At 39.9% G+C, this 27,080-nt stretch overlaps 1 long non-coding RNA gene across 2 annotated transcripts in view; it reads left to right on the forward strand.

The window, feature by feature from the left end:
* The window catches only part of LOC137854230 (uncharacterized), a 47,093-nt gene extending 22,341 nt beyond the window's left edge, over nucleotides 1-24,752 (forward strand). The window contains exons 2-3 of one of the 2 annotated variants that reach the window (XR_011095033.1): nucleotides 21,750-22,812; nucleotides 23,569-24,752. This is a non-coding gene — a long non-coding RNA (uncharacterized lncRNA). Of the gene's footprint in view, nucleotides 1-21,749 lie in introns of both variants that reach the window. The other variant, XR_011095032.1, reaches the window with a different exon arrangement.
* The last annotated feature ends 2,328 nt before the right edge of the window (nucleotides 24,753-27,080 follow it).

Below are 27,080 nucleotides of genomic sequence, written 5' to 3' on the forward strand. Positions count from 1 at the left end.
GTCGTTAATCACTGTCCATCACAGTCCATCATTGCTCAGGTTTGCCCAGGTTGGGGGAGCTCGTATCCAGGGTCAGGACACGAAGTCCTAAAACAGGTAGAATTGAAGAACACCAAAAGGTACAATAAGTTTGATTTATCTTCTTAGCATATTTTCCTACAGGACGTCACAAATGGTAATGCCACAACACACATGTATTCCTAAAGCTGCAAAGATTGGTGCAATTTGCCCAAAATCTCTGCTCACAGACAAAACAACTTTCAACAGACCCTTTCCAATACTCCTCTGCTTCTCTGCACCAAACTACGTCAATTACCTTTTCTTAACTCTTTCCTTCATGTTGCTTTTACTTTTAAAAAGGAAAAGGATTTTTTCTTTTCTTTTCAGCCAGTGTCCACCTAGTGTGTTTTTTCCAGCACAAAAAAAAAAAAAAGGCACTGAGTCCCATGGAAAGCCAGAGAGTGATAAGCACACAGCATTCCTGTTCACATGGTAATCACACAATTCTTCTATGTCACTCCTTTCTTGATGAGTTTTGCTCATGAAGCATAGAGGCTCAGGTGAGAAGGCAACTCCTTTGTGGAGGGTAGGGAGGGATCATTAAACAATTTTTTTGTTTGTTTTAAAATATGTTTGTTTGTTTTTCACTCATTTTCATCTTTTTTATGTGGCTTACCATAATCTGTCTAGACAGTTGGAAAGTGGGGAAGCTCATGGAGCAGATTATCTTGAGTGTCATGATGCAACTCTTACAGGACAACCAGGTGATCAGACCAAGTCAGCATGGGTTTATCAAAGGCAGGTCCTACATGACAAACCTGATCTCCTTCTGCAACACTGTGACACACTCAGTGGATGAAGAAAAGGCTGTGGGTGTGGTCTACCTAGACTTCAGAAAGGCTTTTGACACTGTTTCCCACAGCATTCTGCTGAAGAAGCTGGATGATCAAGGCTTGGACAGGTTTATGTTTTGTTGGATTAAAAACTGGTTGGGTTGCTGAGCCCAAAGAGTTGTGGTGAATGGAGTTAAATCCAGCTGGAGGCCAGTGGTGTCCCCTGGGGCTCAGTACTGGGAACACTTTTCTTCCGTATATTTATCAATGATCCGGATAAGGGGATCAAGTGCATCCTCAGTAAGTTTGCAGACAACACCAAGTTATGTGTGCATGTTGATCCGCTTGAGTGTAGAAGGGCTCTGCAAAGGAACCTGTATAGTCTGAACTGATGGGCTGAGGCCAACTGTATGAGGTTCAACAACGCCAAGTGCCAGGTCCTGCACCTGGGGCACAACAACCCCATGCAATGCTAAGGCTGGGGGAAGAGTGGCTAGAAAGCTGAAAAAGAGAAAGTGGTGGAAAGGGACCTGGGGGAAATTGTCAATAGCCATCTGAATATGAGCCAGCAATGTGTTCAATTGGCCAAGAAAGCCAATGGCATCCTGACTTATATCAGAAATTCCATGGCCAGCAGGACTAGGGAAGTAATTGTTCATCTGTACTTGTCTCTGGTGAGGCCACCCTTCAAGTACTGTGTTCAGTTTTGGGCCCCTCGCTACAAGAAGGACATCAAGGTGCTTGAGCATGTCCAGAGAAGGGCAATGAAGCTGGTGAAAGGTCTAGAGAACATGACTTATGAGGAGTGGCTGAGAGAGTTGGGGTTGCTTAGCTTGGAGAAGAGAAGGCTCAGGGGAGACCTTATCATACTTTACAATGACCTTGAAAGAGGATATAGTGATGTGGTGATTGGGCTCTTCTTCAAAGCACCAAGTGATGAGAGGAAATGGCCTCACATTGTACCAGGGGAGGTTTAGGTTGGATATTAGGAGAAATTTCTTCACTAAAAGGGTTGTGTGGCATTGGAATAGGCTGCCCAGGGAAGTAGTCACCATCCCTGGAGATCTTCAAGAAACACGTATAACTAAGTAGGATGTTTTTGTAGTCCCAAATGTCCTATGATTCTCTGAAAGGTACTCTGGGGAGAGAGAGACAGGGCTGGAGAAGAGGTTAGGGTAGAAATATGCTGTTTTCCTGAACAATGCTTTGATTTTATCCACCTAACAGTAAATTGAAATGGTTGTGTTAAGTACTCAGTAATAACAGATATGTATTTCACTGGATGACACTATAAGAATAAAAAAGACACATATTTTCAGATTTATATATAGTTTCTAGTATTTTCACAGACTATAAAAACTTCATGCCTGATTTACCTCCTTGCCACTTCTGAGCACACTTACCTCAGAAAGCATCATGGGTAATAGTGCTGGAGTCTCCATCAGGAAGTAATGTGTCCATCTTCCTAAATATCTATGGACACTTTTAAGGCCCAAATTATTCCAGCAAGGCGTTGAAGCTCCCACCAGTATATCTGCAGAATAGATCAAAAAAAAAAAAAAAAGTGTTTTCTGGTATGTTTCTTCAACTTCGTCAGAGGATCTACATCCAAATGCAAAGTCTAGGACCGGGAACACAGAATGGTTTTGTCTAATTCTTTGAAAGGCTTACATTTATATCTATACCTCTGAAAGCTGTGGAAATTTGATTCAAGAACAAGCAAGCCTCTCTACTTTTAGTTGTACTGGAATTGTTACAAGTGCTTCAATAAAGAAATGAACAAATATTATTACAGATATCAAGCTCAACATAATGAAATATCCATAAAATATACAAATATTGGCAACTTATGGAAATTATAAGATTTTAGGCCTTGAATTAGGAAACAATTTCAGCATAATGACTATTCGGGTTTATTTTTGGTACCGCTTTCCCAGTTTAAAGTTGAAATGTCTTTGATCCTGCCCCAAATGGGAGACCTGTACTTGTTAGATCATAACCAAAAAGGTAATGTGAACTAATCAGATCAGCCATTAGGCTTGTACTGAAGAGCTGACATTTCCTAATGTGAAACTGCGCTGCATTGTTCACCTTGCAGTAGCTTTGTAAGTCTTGATTGCAGCTGCAGTGGATTATTTCTTGAGGCCAAAGTCCACATAGCTCACAGGCTAACATTTCAGGTCAGCTCCACCTGCAGCAATTCACCGCTGTGAATAGCATCTTTTCTCTTCATTTTCATTTTCCCTCTATGGTCACTTTCACAGATTCTCACCTTTTGCTTTTTTTCTGTGCAAGTTTTTCAGCTTCCATTTATACCATCCCAAAAGTAAATTATTGTAGTTCTCTGTTCCCTCATCTTTCCATCTGATTATCGATTATTAAACAGAATATTACAAATACACTCCTTTTACCTATTAGAGTGAGCATGGTTCAACACAAGTAGAATGAGAGTGCTATAACTCTTAAACTGTGCTACCTTTCATGCTACTTTGGACCAGGCTGTGAGCTCACACTTTTTAACTATGATTTGCTCAAGTACTTCTACTGTCTTGCATGTCTCTTCTTCCCATAGTAGCTTGCTGAATTCAGCATTGGCTTGCTTAACTATTTTTTCCAAATGTTGATGAAAAACAAATCAGAGTTCCTTCTTCAAAAGTGAGGTTTCTGCTTCAAGCTGAGGTGAACTCCTCAAAAGCCAACAGGAATTAGCAGTTCTCAGTATGTACCTTGGCAAAATGGAGTAAAGAGCAAGAACAGTCTTCTGGGAAAGTGTGAAGAATTACTGCTATTATCTCTAGTACATATTTGACATAGATTTGTGTAAAAGAATTACCTTACATGTGGGAGTGCAGGAAGACTCTTGATGCATCAGAGGGTCATGTAGTTTGCGTAGGGTGTGAAAAGCAGTCTCCCTGTTCTCTTCAGCTATGTCTTTGCATAAAGGACACAGGCAATGTGTTTTCTTTATAAAGGTTCATTCATCCTGGCAGTACTTCACAAAGCAAATTCTACCTGCAGTATATATTTCAGAGAAGATACACAAGCAAAAAAAATAAAATAGTTCATGCAACTTCTAATGCAGATGGCTGTGTCCCACAATGGAAGAGTACTGGAGTTATAATCCTCAGGTGGTTTAAATCAGCAGTTAATGTTAGTCCTATTTACATGAATGAAGTCTAAGTCTGACCAATTGCATCTTGGCAGATAAGAAATTTCACATGTACTGACTTTCAGTTTCCCTCAGAGGCTTAGCACATGCCACTAGAGCTGAAACAATGGACATGCTGACTGAGTAGCACTGCATTATTGGCTAAATGTTTTTCTTTTAATAGACATGAACAGGAAATGAGAAGTGGGGACCAATAGTAGACAGCTATATTTCCTGAGCAAACATGTGGCTGGAGCTACACAGTGCTTCTAGTTTGAGATTATGATGATTTAATTTTCATATTAAGGCCTGATAGCTGAGTGAAGTCAACAGGAAACGTTTTTAATTAACTTCAGAGCTTACCGATGAGACTGTTATGATGTACGTTTTGTTAAGCACAATGATGGTGATCATTTACATTAGGCAGCCATCATGGGACTATTGTTGGATAAAAACTGTGCAATGAAATGCTCATGTTTGTCTCTGGTGATGAACTACATACTAGACATCTTAACAGAACTCATATGGATATTTTGGCCAAAGACAGATTCATGTCTTTCAAAAGCGTTAGTATTATGTACCCTTGATCCTCTCACACTTTTGGAATTCAGGTAAACCTCCTGCTTCATGACATGATCAGTGTAGCATAAAAAGTCAAAAAGCAAGCATAAGATTAATTTAGGTTCTTTATTCCAAGAGGCTCAGCCTCAGTTTCTGCACTGAACAACTTAGAAGCTTGCTATTCTTTATTCTGGTTCAGCAGTCTTAGGCTCTCTATTCTATACAGATAATTGTGTCAAAATAAAAGTTATGAATCCAAGAGAATAAAACAAATCTAAGCAGAGGTTACAGACAGAATATGCATAGTTTTAGGAATTAATCCTCAATGGAATGCAAATTTACAGTGTGGTATTTCTATGAAGAAATATTTCCATATTAAATAACTTCAGCTTTATAAAAAGAAAACTGGAGTCTTAATAATGGCTAAAAAAACTTCAGATTATAAAGATTGAAATCACTCACCACTGAAGCTTCTGGGGACAAATTACAATGCTCTCAATAATTATTATATAAATCTAGATTAACTTTTCTGAAATCAATGGATTTGCTCTATTGGTACAACTGAAAAAAAATGGCCCACTGGATAACTGGTATTAATGAGTATTTCTCCAGGTAATTTAAAATAAAAGAAAGGTCTGAGACATTAGATGCAATCTCATATAAAGATTAATATGTGAGAAGATTGATAGGTCTAAAGTTCCAGCTCAGATATTATATTTGTATTGTAAAACAATATAAAATAATTGCAAATACTCAAGTTTTAAAATAACATTGCTCTGAATTATGCATAGAGAATAGTAAATCATATCTTCGAATTATTGTGCCATAGTATTTCTGTATTAAAAAAAAAAAAAAAAGAAAAAAAAAGAAAAGAGAAAAAAAAAAAGAAAAGAAATCAAGATGTTTAACACATTAAGTAAGCAAACTCAAGACACCACACGGAACAAATAAAATAATCCAGACATGAATGACAAAAAACAGGGAAAGTTGAAAAAGAGATAACACAGGAAAGGGGTATGTGAAAAAGATCACAACTTAAGTGAACAATATGTCATTGGAAGGCCTACTTTAATACTTTTCAATATTTTTAAATGGATTAAATTAACAAGAAGAATCCTTATCATTGTCCCAGGTTCTCAATTTCCTTCAACACCAGCAGCAGTAAAAGAGGTCATAGAATCAGAGAATTATAGAAAAGCTAAGGTTGGAAGGGACCTTAAAGATTATCTAATTCCAATCTCCCTGCCATGGGCAGGGACACCTCCCACCAGACCAGGTTGCCCAAAGCCCCATCCAGCCGGGCCTTGAATACCTCCAGGCACGGGGCATCCACAACTTCTGGCAACCCGTGCCAGTGCCTCACTACCCTTTTTTCAGTGAAGAATTTCATCCTAATGTCTAGTCTAAATCTATCCCCTTTTAGTTTAAGACCATTTCCTCTTTTCCTATCATTATCTAACTGAGCAAAAAGTCGTTTTTATAAGACTCCTTAAGTATTGAAAGGCTGCAATGTGGTGTCCCTGGAGCCTTCTCTTCTGCAGGCTGAACTTTGCCAACTCTCTCAGTCTTTCTTCATAGGAGAGGTGCTTCATCCCCTTGATCACCTTTGTGGTCCTCCTCTAGACTTGTTCTAGCAGGTGCACATCTTTTTTGTGCTGGGGGCCCCAAACTTGGACGCAGAGATCCAGGTGGGGCCTCACAAGGGCAGAGCAGAAGCGGACAATCCCCTCCCTCAACCTGTTGGCCACCCCTCTGTTGATGCAGCCCAGGATGCAGCTGGCCATCTGGGCTTCACGTGCATACTGCTGACTCATGTTGAACTTTTCATCTACCAGAACCCCCAAGATTTTCTCTTCAGGGCTGCTCTCAATGAGTTCTTCTCCCAGTCTCTACTCCTGTCTGGGATTGCCCCAACCTAGGTGCAGCACCTTGCACTTGGACTTGTTGAACCTCATGTGGTTCACATGGGCCCACTTCTCCAGCCTGTTCAGGTCCCTTTGGATGGCATCTCTTCCTTCTTTGGTTCTTTGGTATCAACTGCACCACTCAGCTTGGTGTCATCCACAAACTTGCTGAGGGTGCACTCAATCCCATCGTCTATGTCATTGATGAAGATATTGAAAAACACCAGTCCCAAGACAGATCCCTGATGGACACTGCTCATCCCCAGTCTTCACCTGGACATAGAACCATTGACCATTACTCTCTGAGTGTGACTATTGAGACAATTCCTTATCCACTGGATGGACCACCCTTCAAATCTGTATCTTACCAATTTAGAGATTAGGATGTCATGTGGGACTGTGTCAAAGGCCTTACAGAAGTCCAAGTAGATGACATCATCTTCCCTTGTCAACTGATGCAGTTACTCCATCATATAAGGCCACCAGATTGTTCAGGCACAATTTACCTTTGGTGAACTCATGCTGGCTGTCCCAAATCACCTCCTTGTCCTGCATGTGCCTTAATATTGCCTCCAGGAGGATTTGTTCCATGATCTTGCCAGGCACAGAGGTGAGGCTCTCCAGTCTGTAGTTCCCTGGGTCTTCCTTTCTACCTTTTTCAAAATGGGTCCAGAAGCTCCACACTACCAGATGGTGAAGGATTTCTATAAGGAGTTATAAAAAGTTTGATGAGAATCCCATCAGAAATTAAGATGACAGGTGGACTGAGATGTTTGTGGGAGCAAGTCTGGGGTGGACACCACTTTGACTTAGAGGACAAGCCCAAATGTCTGTGTCCTGCACCTCTGGGGGAGGCAATTCCCCATGGATTAAACTTCCTCAGGGGCACCCTGCCACTGCCTTGGCCATGAGACCTGAGCTGTATGGTTTACTAATAATTCACTTTGTAGTCAGACAATCTTTATTAAGTTCAAAATCACACTGGAGAAAAATTATAAATCATTTTTAACCTGAAGAATAGTGTCATGTGGGGGAATAAATACAAACTGAAACATAAATTACAATCACAATATACATATAAAATCAGCAATACGATGTGATTTATGAGATTCCAGCCTGTGATCCCATGATTCAAGATGCAAGTAGGTCCAACAAGCAGTACTTATAATAAAGCCAGGTTTTACAGAGCAACCTATTTGGAAAACATATTGTTATTATTAGGTTGCTAGTGCATTCACTGGATGTAAATCAATCTCTTCACTGCAGGTGATGACAGTGGAAGTTCTGAACTTAACAAAATTTTATTATACAAGAGCATCAGAAGTCCCACCAGCAGTATTAATTTGCTTATGTTTATTTGTTTGTTTGTTTTTGACAAAGACAACTCCTAAAGATAGTAAATTTTTTGCTCTCTTAGTGTGGCCTTCCCCTTGTTATACAGGCTTTTCCTTTACCTGTCACTCAGTATTAATTGCATTGCATGTCATTAAACTTGGCTTCTTCAGTATAAGGCAAAAGTACAGTTAGGTTCAAAAGACTATTTTTTTTTTGTTACTGGACTGAGACACTGTTGTGAGCTGGCTTCAAGGCAATGAAACACTTATCCCTGCTATTTTATTACATGTTATGTTTGAGAAAGGCTTCAGGGAAAACCTGTGCCAACAGTCATCTAAAGCAATGATGCAATTTATTGCAAGGTTTCCTTTCTCCAGCATACAAACACTCAGAAAGGACTGAGGTTTGCAAGTTCTGACAACCCAGCTCACTGGTGTGATCCTCCTTGGCTTGACAGCTTTATAAAGCTTAGGCAGGTAGTTTTGCACAGGTGAAGGCTGTGTAGACATCTCTTTGAAGTGCATTTTTGTAGGCAGGGTTTGCAAAGAACACATCTCTGCAGGAAGGTTAATTGGAGGAATTAACCTGATAGGTGATTTAGCTGTCATTAACCTGATTCTCATCTATCCTAAAGTTTTTTTTAAATTGCTCTGAATGTTTGCCTACTGCCAGCCACTGAAACAACCCCATGCACATGGCCCTGAGGATCAATCATGTCACCAGTGTCATACAAAGGGCAAAGACACAAAAAAGTCTGATACAAATTCCAGGCAGGATGTCTTACATATACCCTCCTCTAACCTGAGAAGGTGGCAGCAGATACTTTCTGCCCTTGGCTTTCCAGACCCCTTTGGGCAGGTCAGAGATGATTTGACATGGCTGGAGGAAAGACATGCAAGCAGTCAAGCTGGAATTCCCTCCACTACTTATATGCCCTGCATTCACTGCTTTCCCAGTACCATGATCATCTAAGCAGAGTGGGCAAAACACAACCTGATTTTGGGGAGTTAACTGATCTCTAAGATTCATCTGTGCTGCCCTGTGTCTTTTAAATTTTGAGGAGAGGAGAGGGGAGGGCAGGGGAGGCGAGGCGAGGCGAGGCGAGGGCTTTCAGTGAATGAAGCTGTAGATAGGGCAAACTAATAAAGAAAACCCTTAAAGAGCCTCAAAGAAAATTCATTTGCTCAACTATTCCATCGTTTGTGTTGTTTCATCAAGTCAAATAAGTGGTTTTTTTTTTCCCTTTTTTTTTTTTTTAAAATGTTTTAGAATGTTCCCCCACCAAAAAAAGACAGCTGTTTGTCATGTTCTGAAAGTTAAAGCTGGACTTAAGTAGCTTACCCTACAGAATGAAACGTAAAGTGAGGGTTTTTCAACACACAGACAAGTATTTTATATACTGTGATTTTGGTAAAAGGTTATTTTTTTAAACAGTTCATAAAGTGACTGTGTTGTGACCGGAAATTATTTCTAGAAGTCAACTACTAGCTATTTTCTCTCCTATGCTGTCATTTATACTTTCTTTATAAGTTCAGTGAAATAAATACTGCTGAAAAAAAACGTCTTTGGGGCTTTACTAATAGGAACATAAGAAAAAATTAACTGAAGATTAGCAAAGTTTCACTGTGTTACTCATTGCTGTTTCTTTCTTTCTAGTCTTTGGAGTTTTTTAATTTTATTGTGGATATTGTCATTTTCTTTCCATTACCTTTTAAAACTTTTCTCAAGAAACAGAGGCTGAAGGCAAAGGTACATAACTTTGAATTCCCTGTGGAAAAAAAAAATAAAATTATCTTGTTTCCATCTTTCTTTTTCTTCCTAATGATGGTGATCTCACCCCTTTTCTGTAGTTCAAAACCACTTTTGTGGCTACCAATCAGTTGCAGGCTTTCAGCCAAGCGTCATTCACGTCTTTAGCCTTCTATGCAACTAACGATCCCTAAAGTCCCTTTGGGGTTACAATATTTACACCCTCACAACTAGATAGCTGATGAAAAATAAAATGGGCAGAGTCTGCTGAATTATTTCAGCATTTGAACTACTCTCCTGCACTGACAGTGCAAGTATATCAGTTCCACATAGAAGTTTTTCAGTAATAAAGATATTGGCACCCTGTGTCAGTGCAATTCACTGAGCTGTCAAATGCTGTCTGGTGGCTCTTGCTCCTCTCCTTTTTCTTTACTTTGTCACCGTTCTCCTGTGCCTACCAACTTGCCTTCCACTCTGACAGTCGGGGCAATGAAAGGCAAAGGCTGTTTCACAGACTCAGGCAGTGCTACTGGGATGTTTAACATCTTTTCTCATCCCAGGAACTGAAGTGTGTGAGTAAAAAATGGTCACATGGCAGAGAGATGTAAGAGCAAACATTTTGGAGCCAGAAGAAAGATGTAACGTTTCTTAAAGTCCGAAAAGGGGCAGCTGAGAGGGACAAGGCACTTGCATACAATCCACAACAGAGTCAAAATCTAGTCTAGAGTAGTTGTAGCCTCCTGTGATATTTCATAATGCACAAAGGCAGAGCTGAAACTCTCTATTAACACAATCTTACATTTCTCTTTTTTACTTAGAGCAAAGCAAGGTGGCAAATTTGGACTTGATTACCTCACATAATCCTTTGAACAAACACTCTAAGAACCTAATTAACACAGGGGAAATTTTGAGAAACAGACAAAAGAAAACAGAGCACCAAGATTAAAACAGAAAAAAGAAAAAAAAAAAGAGGACTGTCTAAGGAAATTCTTGATCACTGTGGAATTACTTAACAGCAGCAAAAGCAATTCTGTTCAGTAATTCTTAGACTTGGAGAATTACTGAGTTTTAGGAGAGGGGAAGGAAAAAAATGACAAAATCATGTGTTTTAAATAATGTAAAATTAAGTGACCAAGTGTTGAAATGAAAAAGACTCACTTTCTACCTGCTACATCCATTGTGACTGCCTAGATATTTTCTTATGAGAAGGAATCAAAATCCACATGGTTGTTTACTATCATTAAAAAAATGGAATTTGACACAGATATATACTTTGCTGTTTCCATTATATCATTGAATCAATTTAGAGCTGCTGCAACCCGTAATTCTCTAAAAGTCTTGTTTTCTGGTTTTATTAAACTGTGAATACAAGAATCATGCATGACCTGCAGAGGGTATAAGGTCAGCTGGGTTACATCACTATTGGTATGTGAACCAGCTGTCAAAAATGCAATAACAATACACTCTGGGAGATTACGGAGCTGGAGAACTCTAACATTTGCAAAGCACAAAGGGCGATTTTTCAAAGAGGTGTATGCTGTCAACAACATTGGAGAGCTGAGCAACTACATTCCTTCAGTGGATTTTCGAAATCTACCTTGTGGCACTAAGACATATGCAGTCTTCTTAACTCTGCCATTTTATTAAAGAAATACGTTTTTTCTAGGAAGTTATTGACAGTTTCAATGTTGTAAGATACACTAAGATACTAAATCTGGTACACAAGTTCTCAATCCTTTTCTTGTCATATTGAGCACTATCTCCAGGCTGTTTGGAAGACCATACTACTTCTGCAACTTTAATACTGTGAAATGAGCAGCCAATGTCTCACCACTAACTCACCCAAAATGTGTGACTTTTCATGATGCATTTGCAAACTGTTTTTTGATAAACCATACAAAGAGCAAACTAAACATACAAACTAAACAAAATAAGAACATTCCTCCATGCTACTAAATAATGTGGTGTAGGAGTAATAATTATATGCTACAGTGGAGAGACCAGTGAAAATTAGAAACAGAAATAGATGGTAGATATCTTAATTAGTCCAGAACCAAAAAGGCTTTTGTGATCTCATGTGTACCATTGTCACTGGCCCTTTGTACAATACCAGTCACTAGCTTTTGCCCAGTGGCAAAAAGTGCTAGAAGTGGGTGCTGAAACTTCAAGATGACTTTTCAGAGTTCTGTGTAAGCCTTTGCAATGTGATTTTGCTGCACGTTAACTATTGCTTCAGAATAAGTGGTGTTGTTTTTGTCCTTAGTTGCCCTCCTGAAAAAAAAAAAAAAAAAAAAGTCTTAAATTTCTTAATTGCTGATGGACTTTGAAATCAATAAAATTGTTATTTTCCTTTCAGTTGCAATATGCTTCATTAAGCTCCTGTCTTCTGGCTTTCTCTTTGTAAACACAGCAACAGTAAAACCACTGTACAATGTACCTTAAAGTATTACACAAACTCTGTTGAAATCCTGATCTTTTAGGGTAGTGCATTTCCTGTATACACATGTATCTCTCTAGCAGCTGTTCTCAAATATTTTGAAGTCTTTTATTTTCAGGTTTTTCCCACTGTTTTCCCATGCCTTTTCTTTTTTTCCTACTGACAACCATGTCACATAAAAATTTGACAGATTATATTCTAATGGCTTTGAAATGTATCATAACAGTGGGGGAAAAACATTTCAAGAGATTGATTTGTTGCTTATGTTAGTTTGCTACTTTTTGAAAAGAAATAAATGAAAAAAAAAAACATAAATATTTTAATTTTTGGTGCATGAGTGACACAAATGTGAATATCTATGAGAAGTACGTACATTTAAAAAAATATTTCTGCTACAAAACAGAGGTAAAAGACTGTTTACGTGAAGAAACATCTTTGTTAATAAGAAAAACATATCTTTATCAGACTATTTAGTTTACAAACAGCATAAAGAAATAAAAATTATTGCCACAGTAATGACTTTTTTAGAAATGAAATCCACAGTAAGAAAAAAAAATGCCAACCACCTTACCTACAGTAACTTGCTAGGAATTTCAGGTTCTCCACTTGAGCAACAATGAATAGTAATAAAATGGAAGGCATTAGTCATACTGAATAGTTTGTAAATACCATGTAGAATCAATTGATGTAAACTCCTTGGTAAATATTATATACAAGAAATGTACTTGTAGAAAACAGGTTAAATTACAGGCAGAAAGATGGGCTACATTTGTAGGTATTATTTACAAAGAATAATTCAACCAGCTGCACAATGTACATATTCAATATTGATATCTATGTGTAATATCTGTAATGTTAACATACAGCAATGAGTTGTAATCTTGGGGGGGGGGGAGAGAGACAAAATTTATAACACGTTTCTCATTCAACTTTTCTATCAAATTACTAAATGTGATTCACACATTTTAAACTCCAGCAATGGGGAGTTTACAATGGGTCATTCCTACAGTCATTCCTACAGCAATGGTTTTCAGACAGAGATTTGGGACACTGTAAAAGGTGACTAAGAAAACCAAATTTAATGTCAGAAGACTTAATTGCATTGTGCCAAAGCTGTATTAGAAGATTTTAAGAAGAGATCTGAGTACCACAAAACAGTAAGATTACCATTCCCATATCTGTGGAAATTCAGCTAGATGGTTTTACCACAGAACTCTGGAGATTTTTCTTCCAAGTAATATACCTCAAAGGTATTTTCCTTACAAACTAGACTATACTTTTCTTATTTTCATTTAATTCTTCCTGATTGTTCCATCATGCATCATCACAGTACGCCCCCTTTCCTTAATGTTACCACTTTTCCATTATTTGCAGTGCATTATCATGCACCTGTGTTAATTGTCATCTAGACAAGTTACTCTCTGGTGGCTCTTTTAGGAGTGCCCAAAGATTTTACTTTAGGAACACTCCCAGCTTCTATCACCAAGAAAAAATCTTCAGGCATTAACACTGGACTTGGTTTCCAGAAAATATTGCCCAACTTTAAGTAGTGAATATATTTGTCAAAAACACTGTCATCATTATTAATAATGATAAAATATAAAAGTCTTTAATCAGATTTTCAGAGTGGTCTCCATCCTAGATGACTCAGAGAATATTTTTCCAGCAGACAATAAATTCAGTGAAACATGCCATATTTTTATATGGTGAAGAGAATATTAGAATCAAACTAAGGGACGTCTTTTGACCAAAATATTGGTAAAAACAGTAGATTTTAAAGTACTGAAAAAATATTTTTTGTGATATATTTATCTTCATAATTGTCCCAATATTTAAAAGGAGCTACAAGGAAAAAAAAAATAAAAATATAAACAGAATAAGTTGTCCTGAAGATGATACAGCAGGAGGCTGAAGAAAATTTCTGAGGTTTCTGATTTGACTCATGTGAGACAAACAGCTGAGACACATTCCTCAGGTCTCTAGGGGAGGCCTGATCTGGTTTATGGTCATATATCTCTTACACCTGAGCACCTCAGCAGCAGGAATGTGTGGATCCCCAAATCCACACATTCTCCTCTTCCTGTGGGGAAGAGAAGTATTACAGACAGGATGATGGAACACAGGGAATGTCGGTTCCTGTTCCATAAACACTGCCACTGATGGAAAAGCATCAGTCCCTCCTGCATAATATCCTAGTGTTACCCTTCTCTTCATACCAGAAACATCCATGCCATCACCAATCAAATCCCCAATCAGAGACCTGCCTGTGTTAAAAACAAAATATTTTATTCTGTTGCGGAAGGACAGACAGCTGGGGCAGCTCCACAACGTGCATGCCCTGCCTTGTGTAGCTGTGCAGCACCGCTGCTGATGGCACTACTGCCTTTGCTGGGAGTCCTGGCCTGAAAAAGCTGTGCTAATGCCTGTGTGGGACTTTTCCCCGTGTGTTTGGTGTAAGGACGTCTGTGGTAAAGCAAGAATCTGCAGCTGCATCTCCCAGACTTGAGGCAATAACTAATCGCTGGATCAGCCTTCAAATCGGTACTGAGCTGGGAACCTCCCTAGCTTAAAGTATAAGTTTCTAGAGCTACAGAGCACCCAGCAGTAGCCAGCAAAAATTTATTAAGTGTATAGGTAATATGAGTAATCTTATTAACATCCTTCCAGGACTAACTCTAGTATTACTAATACTGTATGCCAATAGCATTCAGACAAAGATCCTTAACTGATCTGTCTTTCATTTTCTTAGTAAAAGTCAAAAAACAAAGGACAAAAAGAAAAATGGAACCCATTATTGGAAACATAACTGGAACTGTTTAAGAATAATTGAATGTGAAGCTGGGGGCATAGTCTATACTGTAAAGTAGCAGCAGTTACAGTATTTCTTCTCTCTAAGGCAGAAAGAAGGCAGTACATATGTGCCAGCATTTTGTTGGCACATGCATACACAGAGGCATCTCTTTTTTTATGCTGAAATTGTGCGTATTTGGGGACAGTGACCTGGCCGTATAACAGACTTATGTAATTGTATGTCTTCAGAGAGGAGCTATTTTTTGACTCTTATTTCAGTTTTGCATTTACTTAATTCACAATGCCCACACATAAACACTGATGCTGTTGGTCTCTGCAGGACAATGAGATTGAAAAGAGAGGTTAGAGGCAACTTCACTTTCATTCAGGTTTGTGATTTTCCCAGTTTACTGGTGAAAACCCAGCTCAAGAAGGCATCACACTTGTTCCATGGCCATTGGTTAGTGACCTTCAGCAGGCCCCTCTCCAAGGCTGGAGAGGGGCACACATCCAAGTGATGTGCATGGGTGTACATCAATTGGATGTCCTATTTGCTGCTCCAAAGCCAGATTGCTTCATTTGAAAATTTGGTTGGTTAGGTTTTGTAGCTCGGCTGCTGGAAGGTTCACAGAGTCATCCCATTACCCACCCTCCCACTTTCCACCACGTGCCCTGAAGAGGGTGTTCCCACAATCAGGTTTGGAAAGAACTCTACTTAGTTCTGTGTGAAAGGATATGGGGAAACACCTTGTAATGGCCAACAGAAATACCTGGGGAAGCACAGAACTATGAGGAGTCATTACCATGGTGCACCTTTGCAACCTGGTTCCTCACACCCCACCTCAGCTAAAGCTGGTACTCAAAGCTGAGGGCCAATATACTGTCTGGTTCTGCAGTGAAGACATGCTTAACGGGGCTATTACATTTTCCACATAAGGGAAATCCAGCACTATTCATATCCAGCTTAGTACTTCAGATTCAGGCAGAATACTTCTGAAACTACATCCATCCAATATTAATAGCATCTGTCTCGCAGATTAACTATCACATTGTGTTTTTATTTAAACATCATCACTGAGCAATCACTCACTAAATTATTTAAAGGAAACAACAAAAAATTGTTTTAAGGTCACAAGAAGGATGTCAGCGGGCCAGTATTACTAAGCATTTTAAAACCTGGAAGATTTCATTTTAAGGAACTGTAATAATGCCTTTCTTTGGCATATGTAATTCTATATTTTATATTTATGAAGATGGACATTTCTGAAGTGTTTAATGAGCAGCAATATAGTTGCTCGGTTAAAATACAGAGCCTTATACCATTTTTAATATTATTCAGTAAGTAACTCAGTGCCATATGCTTCTGTAGCTTTGCTGCCAAAGAATGCAGCAAGTTGCTTTGGAGACTGCCTCCGAACTCCACACCCCAGCCAAAACCATGTCTGTGGTACAAAGCTATTGATGTCCTACCAACGTGGAACATAAAAATGGCCCCATAGAGAAGTTACACAAAGGCTCTGCTAACTCCATTGAATGGGATGTGGCTTGGAGCAATGTATGGAATCAGGGCAAAGCTTAAATACTAGACATGCTACACTGGAAAAAAATAGTATGATCTTGCAAACAGCGTGATACATACTCCTCTTGGTTGCCAGATGACCTCTGCTCCCTAAAGCATAAACCACATACTAAGCTTTCATGTGCCATCTTAGGGTACATTAAATATTTTGGACTGGGGAGCAGCAAGAATGCTGTCCCAGTTTTAAATTCTGCCACCTACCTCTCATCTTGGCAGGTATATGTGACTGAGCTAAAAACACGTGTGAATAACAGAGAATGAGAAAAGAAATAACAAACAAACAAACAAACAACAATTATCAGCAATAAAAGGTGAACATGAACAGAAATTTAAGAGATCTGTTAATGATACACATGTATTTATTTTGCTGTCTTGCTTTGCACTACTTATATTGTTTTGGACAATGACCACTTGTTTATCTGTTTGGTATAGTATCCACATTTTTATGATTTAATTGTTTACTACACTGGGTTAAGATTAAGGTGTCATTTTGCACTGACTGAATTGCTTCTCTAAACTGCAACAACTGAGCCCTTCCATTCCCAGCTTTTTTTTTTTTTTTTCTATTGCATTGCAAAATAATTCTGTTGTTGCTAATTATGAGGAGCCAAGAAAAATTTCATCATTTTCATTTAGCATCTAGGCACTCATTGATCAGCCTGCATTAATGGCAGACCCAGTGTAATCTAAAAACCAGATCCAAAGATGTGTACCAGGACCTCCTTAAAGTGTAGTTCCCACGGCACTGTCTTTCAAGAACTGCAGTAATCAAAAGAGTCATTACAATAAGAAATTACTTCATTTCTAAATCAGTTCATTTTGCTGTAGTAGTGCTGATTTGATGGTAGAAGTGTGACGTGATGAGGGCTCTGAGCTCAAAATCTTGTTGTGTTTTTCTGGCTGCATTAGCTGGTCTGTAATAGACTGAGCCTCTCTACAGATTTTGCTTTATTAAATGAAGACAGATAAAAATCTTCTCTCTCCTGTCAACAGGGCAGCTGAACGTCCTGTGCTTAATATGATAGAGAACAACAATTAAAATAAAATTTACCTCACGCATATACCAGTCTTAGTCTATCTGGACATTTTCTGTACAATTTAATATTTTTGGCCTAAAACAATAATGGTTGAGAAGGGACATAAATAGAAACAAAGGAGCAACAAATATGAAACAGATGTTAGGAAGCACTACCAGCACAGAAGAGCTGATGTGCTGAAAAGCTACCTGGGGGCAGGACATTAAAAGATGCTTCTCAAGAAAGCCTGTGAGGATGAGCTGAACAATGGAAGAAAGTTTGATCCAGGTACATCCTCATCCTGCACACCTCTCACTTCACCAGCTCAGGGGATTCTGCTTTTCTTACCAAAAATAAATAAATAAAATAAAATAAAATAAAATAAAATAAAATAAAATAAAATAAAATAAAATAAAATAAAATAAAATAAAATAAAATAAAATAAAATAAAATAAAATAAAATAAAATAAAATAATAAAATAAAATAAAATAAAATAGTGGCTCGTTCAAGCCAGTTTTAGAACAGGAATAAAAATGTGAGGGAGAAATTTTGAGCGAATTTCAAAACTAAAGAGTAATTAGGAATACAGTCTCTGTTGTGTTCTGTTCCTCTCTGACAGAAATAGGCAAGTTTAGCCCAGGATAGGGCTGCCACAAATACTAAGGGAACTCAAACTGAGCATCCAGTATCTGTCTGTGCTATTAGCACTTTGTTCATTAAACAGGAAATTTTTACAGTCTGGAAGATGCATGGAAACAGTTATAATGGATCTTTAAACAGTGTGGACAACCATGGTGATAGCTAAACAATTTATAGCGTGTCTTTTAAGGTTGTCTCTGAAATATCAAAATTACTATCTGCTGAATAGGGCAGCCACTGTGATTAGCCCCAGACTGCCAATTCAGTTAATGATTAACACTTAAAGCATCCTAAAAAGTCCACCACAATCACTGACTTAATCCTTCAAAACCAGGGAAAAGACAAGCCTAGCAAGGGGGAAAACAAGTCAGAAGTTTACAGGAATTTCTTTGTCAGGGATTTCAGGACTCACTGCTTGATTGCCACCCTCATTCTTCTAAGGTTACCTTCCTAAAGAGGGCATTTTCATGTTTCTGTCTCTTTTTCAGTATGGACAGAGACACGTTGGGGAATTCATTCCTTTGGGAAGTCAGAGAGTTTGCAATGAGTGGTGTAGGGGAGGATTTTCAGTCCTCCACAGTCCCAGATTGCATGGACACTCCTCAGAATCTAATCGTTACTCCCCATGGATGCCTATTACAGATTGTGGTGACAAGGGGCCAGGAGATGAGCTCTTCATTGCTCAGTTCAGAGGTGGTCTAAATAATGAAGCCTGAATTACACTATAGCACTTGTGACATATGAGTAACTACAATACTGAGCTTTAGGACAAATGTTCTTGATCACCAACTCTAATAGACAAAATTCTGGTAAGTCCAAAAGAGATGGATTTTTTTTCTTCAGCTCCTTCCCAGATATGTTCACGGGTTTAAATTGAATTTGATAAAAACACTAGTCCTCAGCTCTCCTCTGCACTGCCACTGCCTCTCCCAGTAGGTAGGTACCCAGATCTTCAGTCAGTGAATGACTAAAGAGGCTTATTGGCATTTCTAGAGCACCTGGTTCTTGTCCACCCTCCCACCTGGTAGCAGGAGAATGGTGATCATGTTTTTTAAGGCCCCTTCCAATCCAAGCTATTCTATGATTCTGTGATGGTTCTATCATCATTGACGGTGGAGTTTTAACCAGTTCCTGGCCATAGTCTGCTCAGGATCCTTTCATGCTTTCATAAGGAAAATGCAAAAACCTTTCTCTCATGAAGTCTTCAGTATGCCACCTGCCATTGAGAATGGCATAACTCAGGAAGAAGGGATTTGGGAGGGACGAATGGATATGATAATTGCAATGACTTTTCTTTCCATCTGGTAGACTAGTGCACATGGCTTTAAAGCAAATAAAGATGGTCAGCATGCACGGTGTTTTGTCCATGCATTGCACTGTCCAGCTTTCTGATGCAATGTAGCAATTTGCTGAAGGGGAGAAAAACAATGCCAAATGTAGATTGACTGTTTTAGCATTTCCTCCCCTCCGCCAACAGTGTAGGCTAATATTGTGAGTGCTTTAATAATGTGATCCATCATGGCCACAGTCTCTTTCAGACTAGAGCTGCATCCTCTTCTGATTACTCTAACAGTTTGTTCTTTTGTTGGTGGCGTTCAAACTTGTTTTTCATTTTATGTTTGCTGTTACTCTAGGTGCATTACTTCTGTACTTCTCACTAAGAGGTCAGGCAGCAAAGAAATTCTAACGGAGAAAAAAAGAGTTTCTAGAAAGTAGCTAACTATTGATATTAGACTCAAAACCTGGTTGCCAGTGTGTAGCAGGTTGGTATATGCAAAACTTCCGTCTGAGTACTAGATGGATGATACATAGTATGTTAACACTTTGTCATTACTGTGATGGTGTTCTATCTTTACAGTGATTTTTATTATAGATATCATTTGCATTATTCTAAAGATATACCTACCGATATCTAGGCCATATCTAGGTACAAATATTTATTCATGCTCTCTAATGTAATGTTAATTACAAACTCATAAAGTCAGCTTTCTTCATGACTGAGAAATACTTTTGTCTAAATTACAAAGTTCTGTGCTATAGAAGAGGTGCAACATCAGAATTCAAAGCCAGAAAATTCCATGTCCACCAGGGAAACCCAGTTATTTTCTTGTTGAGCTCAGCCTACCAAGAAAAACATTTGCATTACTCACAAATCAGCAAGCAGCCAGAGTGATCAGAAATGAATGGAGTTGTGTCAAACCCTTCTGCACATCCTTGCTTTGTGGCTGTCACTGCAACGAAAATCCCTTGCAGCTGTCATGTGGGTGGATGACACAAATAATGCCTGGAGGGGATATACTTAAATTATGAAATGTTAACTTTTTGTGACAGATACACATAGACAAGTAACAAGGGTGTGTCAAAGCAGGTTTTGTGTATATATTATGTGATACCATTTCAGTAACTAAATTCTAGATAACAAAATAAGAAGGCTCCTAGTTTCTAAAAATAGCTTCTCTTCTTATTAGGAAAATTATTTGCAGAGATGGTGTGTGTGTTGCTGGCACTTTGTGCATGTTCAGACTGACTTCTTCCAACCTCCTTCAGGCTCTTCCTTCTGGCAAGTCATGATCCTCCTTTGAAATCTCATGCAGATTCCTATATTTTCTGTGTTACCTGTTTTCATTGTTGTTTTGTCTTACGAGCCAGCATTTGCTGATTTGTGGGACAGGAGGAGGTCATTAGGGCACAGTTCTTTACTGGGACAAGTTTTTACTGCTGTCCTAATGCAGCCTGTTAATATCAGGGTCACCACACTTTCTGGTCTTTAGGCCAATCTCTCCTGTTCTTTGTACTATTTACTTTGGTTGGGATTTGCTTCACATTTGCTGCTGCCTTCATCTGTTGGATCCTTTCCTGCTGAGCTTCTCTGTTGTTCACATGCTTTGCTTCTCCTTACACGACCACATGGAGCAGCTGTCAGTCAAACCACTTGTTGTGTCCTCAAGCTTCTGGCCTTGCTGTGTTTCCCCAAGAGCCTCCTGCTACACTGGCATTGCCTTGGACTCACATCCCCACTGCTTGTCCTTAGTCGGAGTTACCCATAGAACATGAATCGGCCTTCATTTCAGCACATTCAGCACAGTTACCTGATGGCTGAGCTAGTTCATCTTCCTATTAGTCTCTTGTGCTAGACCTTGTTTTACCATTGTTAGATGCCTTTAATTTCCTAATCCCAAGTTTTACTTGTGTATTTCCAGATAGTCTGGCTTCCAGACAAGTGGCTATAAATGCACAGCCCTTTCCACTGGAAGTGAGCCACAAGGGTCTTTGCAGGGCATTACAATTGCTCTGGGCAAGGAACATGGAGGAGGGGATTTACCCCAAGCTGTAATGGTGTACTTTGTGCCGATACACATATTTAAGGCTATCACTCTAGCACAGCTTACGAAAAGGTTTTAGAGAAAAATGGAGAGCTGGATTTCAATACTACAAAATGCATTTTAGGTTGAAGGCCAACTGCCTACAGAAACTACACAGAAGATAATAGGTTAAAAATGCCTTGGAATGGAATAAGGGATCTCTGCTCCCTTCCTTGCCTGTGAAAGCTACCTAAATCACTGTATGAATCACAAGCAAACCTGGCAGGCTGCTCCTCCTTTCCTTAATGTGGGCAGAAGCAGGGATTAGCAATGCCAGAGTGGGAAATGATCTGCTACTCATGCTTGCAGGTGCCCAGCCTGCCTGTAGCTCCAGGAAGCCCTGGAGTCACTTATTCTCTCTCTCTCTCTTTTTTTTTTTTTTTCCCTTAATGTAGGAAAGCTGTGTGCTGCCTAGGTGTTCCCACCCACACACCCCACCCGCAAATACAGGCTTCTGTCTAACCATAAATAGCATTTTCAATACACCCATAACTCTGTCAAGTTGACCAAAAACATAGCGAAGATGTTAAGAAGGACTACGGAGGGAATGGAACAAGTCCCAGATAAACAAGTGAATAAGTAAGCCAAGACTACCAAGAGAAAACAAGTTTATACACAATGCCTTAATCTGCACATTAGAACAGGTTGATCAGTGGTCTCCAGTTTTTTACGCTTGGTGCCACACTGTGTATGCAAGCCATGACAAGACTCTGAGGAATCAGGGAAGCTGGAGTCTGGCTGGCATATGAAGTCATTCCTGAAGTGCCACTGCATGTGACATGAGGGATCGTTCCAACATCTTTGCTTGCCTTCAGGACTTTTTTCTAACAGGTGCAGCAGATAAACTTCTCATACAGCCTTCCTTGCGTGTATGAGACCAAACTACCACTGGTCTGGAGTGCCAGATGACGGAGGAAGGTGGCTTCGCTCACACTGCAAGGACTCGCAGCATTCTTGTGAATGAGTGGCCAGGACCTGCTCTTCTGCAGAATAAAATAATGAACATCTGATTTACTGTCACTGTGGGACTGGGAGGACAAAAGGCTTGGGCTTCTCAGCAGGTCTGTCCTAGTACATGAGTTCTATGTCATCCCCTGGGACAAGCACCATCCTGAATCACAATGCAAAATGCCGTAGCTGGGACTGGAAATTTGCTGTATCTTTGGACTGCTTTATGTGTCCAAAATGTGCATACAGTGATATGAATGATTAAAACAGCTCCAGCTCAGACCACATTCCTGAAGGGCAGAGGCACAAAGGCTGCCAAGGCAGGTTGGTTGGGGTGGTGGGAGTCCTGTTGCAGGTTCTGGCCTCAGGTGGGCAGCAGGGACCCAGTACCAACCTTCAGGAACTGTCGACCATCTCCTTCTCCTCACTTCCCGGTCCTCATGAGGGGCAGATGTCCTCCTGGTCTCTGAGAGCCACCAAGTCAAATGGGACTGTAGAGAGCAACCTTAGGTAATGAAGCATGGAAATGATGTACAGTTCATCTGTTTAATACCTTCAGGTAAAAGGGACAAGGATGTAACTCTGAAGGACAGATAACAGCATTCCTCAACAGGTCCTGCAGTTACTTTAAAGAATGGTTTATCAGGTCTTCAATTTCTGTTAGCTGCTGGAGTTATATATAGCTTTAGAAAAATCCGCAAAGCACTGACAAGGATTTTGTTACTTGTTTTATTGACAAAGACACCCAAAAAAAAGTATTTTAATTGGAAAGAGAAGATGGTGGTGAAGATTTATTAGTCTAGATTTCCCCTTAAATATTACTTGTGCCAGAAGCAGAGGAGGAAGGAAAACTGCTTACATTTTCTAGATAGGAATAATAATCTTAACTCCAGGAGAAATTCAGAGAGAAGGGTTTGGGTGCTCAGCAGACTAAAAGGCACTTTAATCCCAACCTCAGCAAATCTTGGATGTGAGAAGCAGTTTTCATTGTGTGCACATTGTCTGGTATTTTACAGACTTAGGGGTTAATTTTCCCCTGTCCTTCCCAAGAACCTTCTGAGTTAGAATAATGGCTTGTTATTTGGGCAGAGAAGCATTCCTGAAAAGTGTTTTCTTTGCCCTTACTCATGAATAACTGATGGAAATGAACAGCTGGCAAATTAAGTCACCATGGTGCTTTAAAATAAATAAATGAATAAATGATGCCTTCATCGTCAAGGTTAAGATCTGTTAGAGAAAATGTTTTTTCTCTCCACCCTTATATAGCAACCTTGGATCAATCTTCTTCAGTGATTTTTATCCTTTGGGACTCATCTTCATTGAAAACAAAAACAAAAACAAACAAACAAAACAAAACAACAACAAAACAAACAAACTTTCGTTAATGTGCCAGATACTGTGCAATGTTTTGACATAAGGCTATTGCATGTGTATTCCTTTTAGCTCTGACAGTATTTAGTGCTGGTGGTATCTTTATGCAGTTGTTTTCAGTAGATCTGCTTTTGATGGACCACAAATGAACAATGAGCACTGAACTCACAGCCCAAAGGTAAGGTTAAAAACGTACCACCTTTTTTGAAACTTCTTTTTCTAAATACAGCTGAAATTCAATAAATGTCTCTTCATTTGCTGTTATTGAGAACTGTTACAGAGGATACAATCATCCAATAATAATGATAATTATCTTGTTGAGCCACCAAATAGCATTTTAGTAGGTCTTATTTATAATAGAGTGTAGATCTGAGGCAAGCTGTATTGTGACAAAGGATTTAACCCTTTGAAGTGTCTTGTTTCCTTCTTCCCAAAAATAACTATGGAACTTGAATGGTACCAATTTCACTGCTATTAATGACAGGTCAGATTTGGAAAAATTCTGAATGTTGTTGTTGTTTTTAACCCTTGCTCTTATCACAGCTTTATACTTCCCTTGATGTAAACTTGAGATTTAGTCCTTCTACTGCAAAATAAGACATCATGGTAAAGAAAGAGGAAAAGGAAGAAAGAAAGAAAAAAATGTTTCCTGAACTCTTTGTGGTATTCCCAGAGGACATCTTGGCATCAACTGGAAAGCTTCACAAGCTGTCCGTGAACATCAGAGAGTAAAGGCTCATTTGGTCTGTTGCTTTGGTCAGTCAATCTGCTCACACTTCATCAGGAGTGTCAGGGGATCCTGACAAAATGATAACGATGCTGTGCACCAGGAAGAGGAGAACATAAATAAGCTACCTAATTCCATTTCTTTTAGCATTTCTTTTGTATTCATATGCTGGAATCATATCACACCAGCCCAGCCTTTGTACTTAGAGAGTTCCTCTGAATTGGATTATGTAATATATTGAAAGCCGTATTTCTTGTAGCGCCTTTGGGTTTTGTGCATTTGTGTGCATTGTTGCCCTCTGGCTGTGTTTTTGTATATGCAGAAAACAATTAAAATCTACTTCTCTCAATCATTTTGCTGGAAATCAGAGTTCTCCCCTGGGAGTCATTTGCTATAAAAACTTGTGATGAATAGATAAATTTATGTTTTAAAAAAATGAGTATTACAGAGGAGTTAAGCAACCATCTTAATTTAACACAACTGACAGTACTGAGTAAGCAGTTGGCAGGAAGAGCACTGCTTTTCCCCACTAAGAACTCCCCATTAAAACAAAGGTTCAGGACCTCTCTCCTTTCTCGCTGGAAATGGCAGGAGTGGCATCCGCCAGCCTCCGTGCTATCCTGAGACTTTGATCAGGCAGTGGTGCTGGGCGCACAGTGCACCCCCAACACATGGGACAGCACTAATGCACCCTGATCCATTTCAGACAGAGGCAACCCATTTTATTTGGCTTGCCCAGACGATGGACATTAAAGGCAAGAAATCCAACTGACTTCTGGCGCACTGCACCAGGGAAGCAGTGGGTCCTTCAGTACCATGAATGATGCTCCTCTTGCCCTGCATAGGATGCCAGAGGTATGCCCCTATTTGTTATATCTTATTATTTGCAAGATCTTCATATTTGGCCTGTTTGTCATGATATCTGTAAAGCACCTCATTTTCTTCCAGTAAATCCTGGTGAAATAATAATAGTCTTTTTGAATTCCTTCCAGTTGCTGCTGGCCACCAAGGTACTTGCATACACACTGATGATACTGATACTGTGTACCCACGCGGTTTACGTACTAGACAGGTGTCTGCAGACCTGGCACCCCGGACATAGTTTACCACTCTCATTTTCTTAGCACCAGCTTTTCATGCATCATTTCACCAGGGTATCTCACACAATTGCCCTTAGCATTGCCACCTGGGCTGTGTTTGTAATGTTCACTGGCTGGAGGTCAGCATGGTGCCTGTTGTACAAAGGAGGCTGGCAGCATGGGTGAGACTGCAAGATGTGGTGCTGACACCTCTCACACAGGTGAATAATGTGTCCAGATCACTTATTCTGGACCACTGTGTTCCTTGCCTCCCACACAGTCAAAATCTGCCTGTCCCAAGTTTCAGTCCCAGCCCTTCTTCTACTTTCCCTCTGACATGTCTTCCTGAGCTTTTCCAGTCCCTGCTCCACAGCTCTGGCCTGTGTCCTCACTGCATCCCAGCGAACAGCTCTCTTCTCCTGTGCAGTGCGTGCCCAACAGGGCAGTCAATGAGAGGACACCAGGGCCAGGCATATTGCCCTTGGTTCACATACTTGGAACTGGCACTGACCTTGAAAAATGGAGGGAAGGAAAAAAAACAAAAACAAAAACGAACAAAAAAAGCAATATTTCTTGTCAGTCCCACAAGCTGTTCCATAATTGTACAATTGCTAGGTCCTGTGCAAAGGGGGAGTTCAGAAAATGCAGTTGGGGATCCCAGAGAAAATGGGGCCATCCCTTTTGGGTAGCAGCCCACAGTTAGATCAAATTATGCTGATCATGAAACTGTATCCTTAGACACGAACCCACAGCTGCAATTGCAGAGTCCTGGAGCATGCGCGGAGCAACTGGAATATTCTGGAAATGCTGCTGGGAAAATTCAGGAGTTCGCAGCTGAGCATGTGCAAAGTGCAGTGAGTCAAAGGTCTGCGAGTTGGCATCACTTGGGGAGATTTTCATGAGGACACCAAAAGGCATTGCACACTGCTGGGAGGAAGAGCCTTATCTGCCAAATTTCAAAGCCTTATTCTGAAGTGTGGGGCAATATACTGTGCAAAGTGAAGGCCATAAAAATATCTTTTCATGGTTCAAATACTGCATATTCTGCCTTAAGAACGCCTAAAGAAAATCTGAATAGTTTTTACGGCCACTTCCCAGAAACACTTATCCTGATGGCAGCTCTTGCATAGGAAACCTCATGCAAAACAACTGAATTTAGGCAACAGAGAGCTATGTGACTGCAGGGAGAACTGGTGGCCCATCTGCCTGCCTCCAGGCTTCAGGCACCACCTGCGCCGTCTGCTGCAGTGTCTGGTTACCCCTGGCTCGGCACCTTCCCCTCATGCTGCCATTGACCATCAGCCTCCAGAGGTGGCAGCTGCTACCACGCCCAGAAGACAGTCCCAGAAGGGCCAGGACCCCCAGCAAGGGCAACATATTGCCCTGGAAAGTCACCACCTGCCCTTTCAGGTGGTGAACTGGGTCTTACAGCAAGCCAGCTTTACATGTGAGACCATTATCTTTTTCTTTGTCCTTCCTCACTGTTGATCATGTCCTTCTTCTCTATTCATCATGCTCTCAGATACCAGCCTACCACTGTAGGGTCCTGACCATGAAGACCTGTAGTGATGGAAGTGAGTACTGCCTTTTATCACAGTTAC

Source organism: Anas acuta, chromosome 3 (genome assembly GCF_963932015.1).
Source record: "Anas acuta chromosome 3, bAnaAcu1.1, whole genome shotgun sequence".
Lineage (NCBI taxonomy): Eukaryota > Metazoa > Chordata > Aves > Anseriformes > Anatidae > Anas > Anas acuta.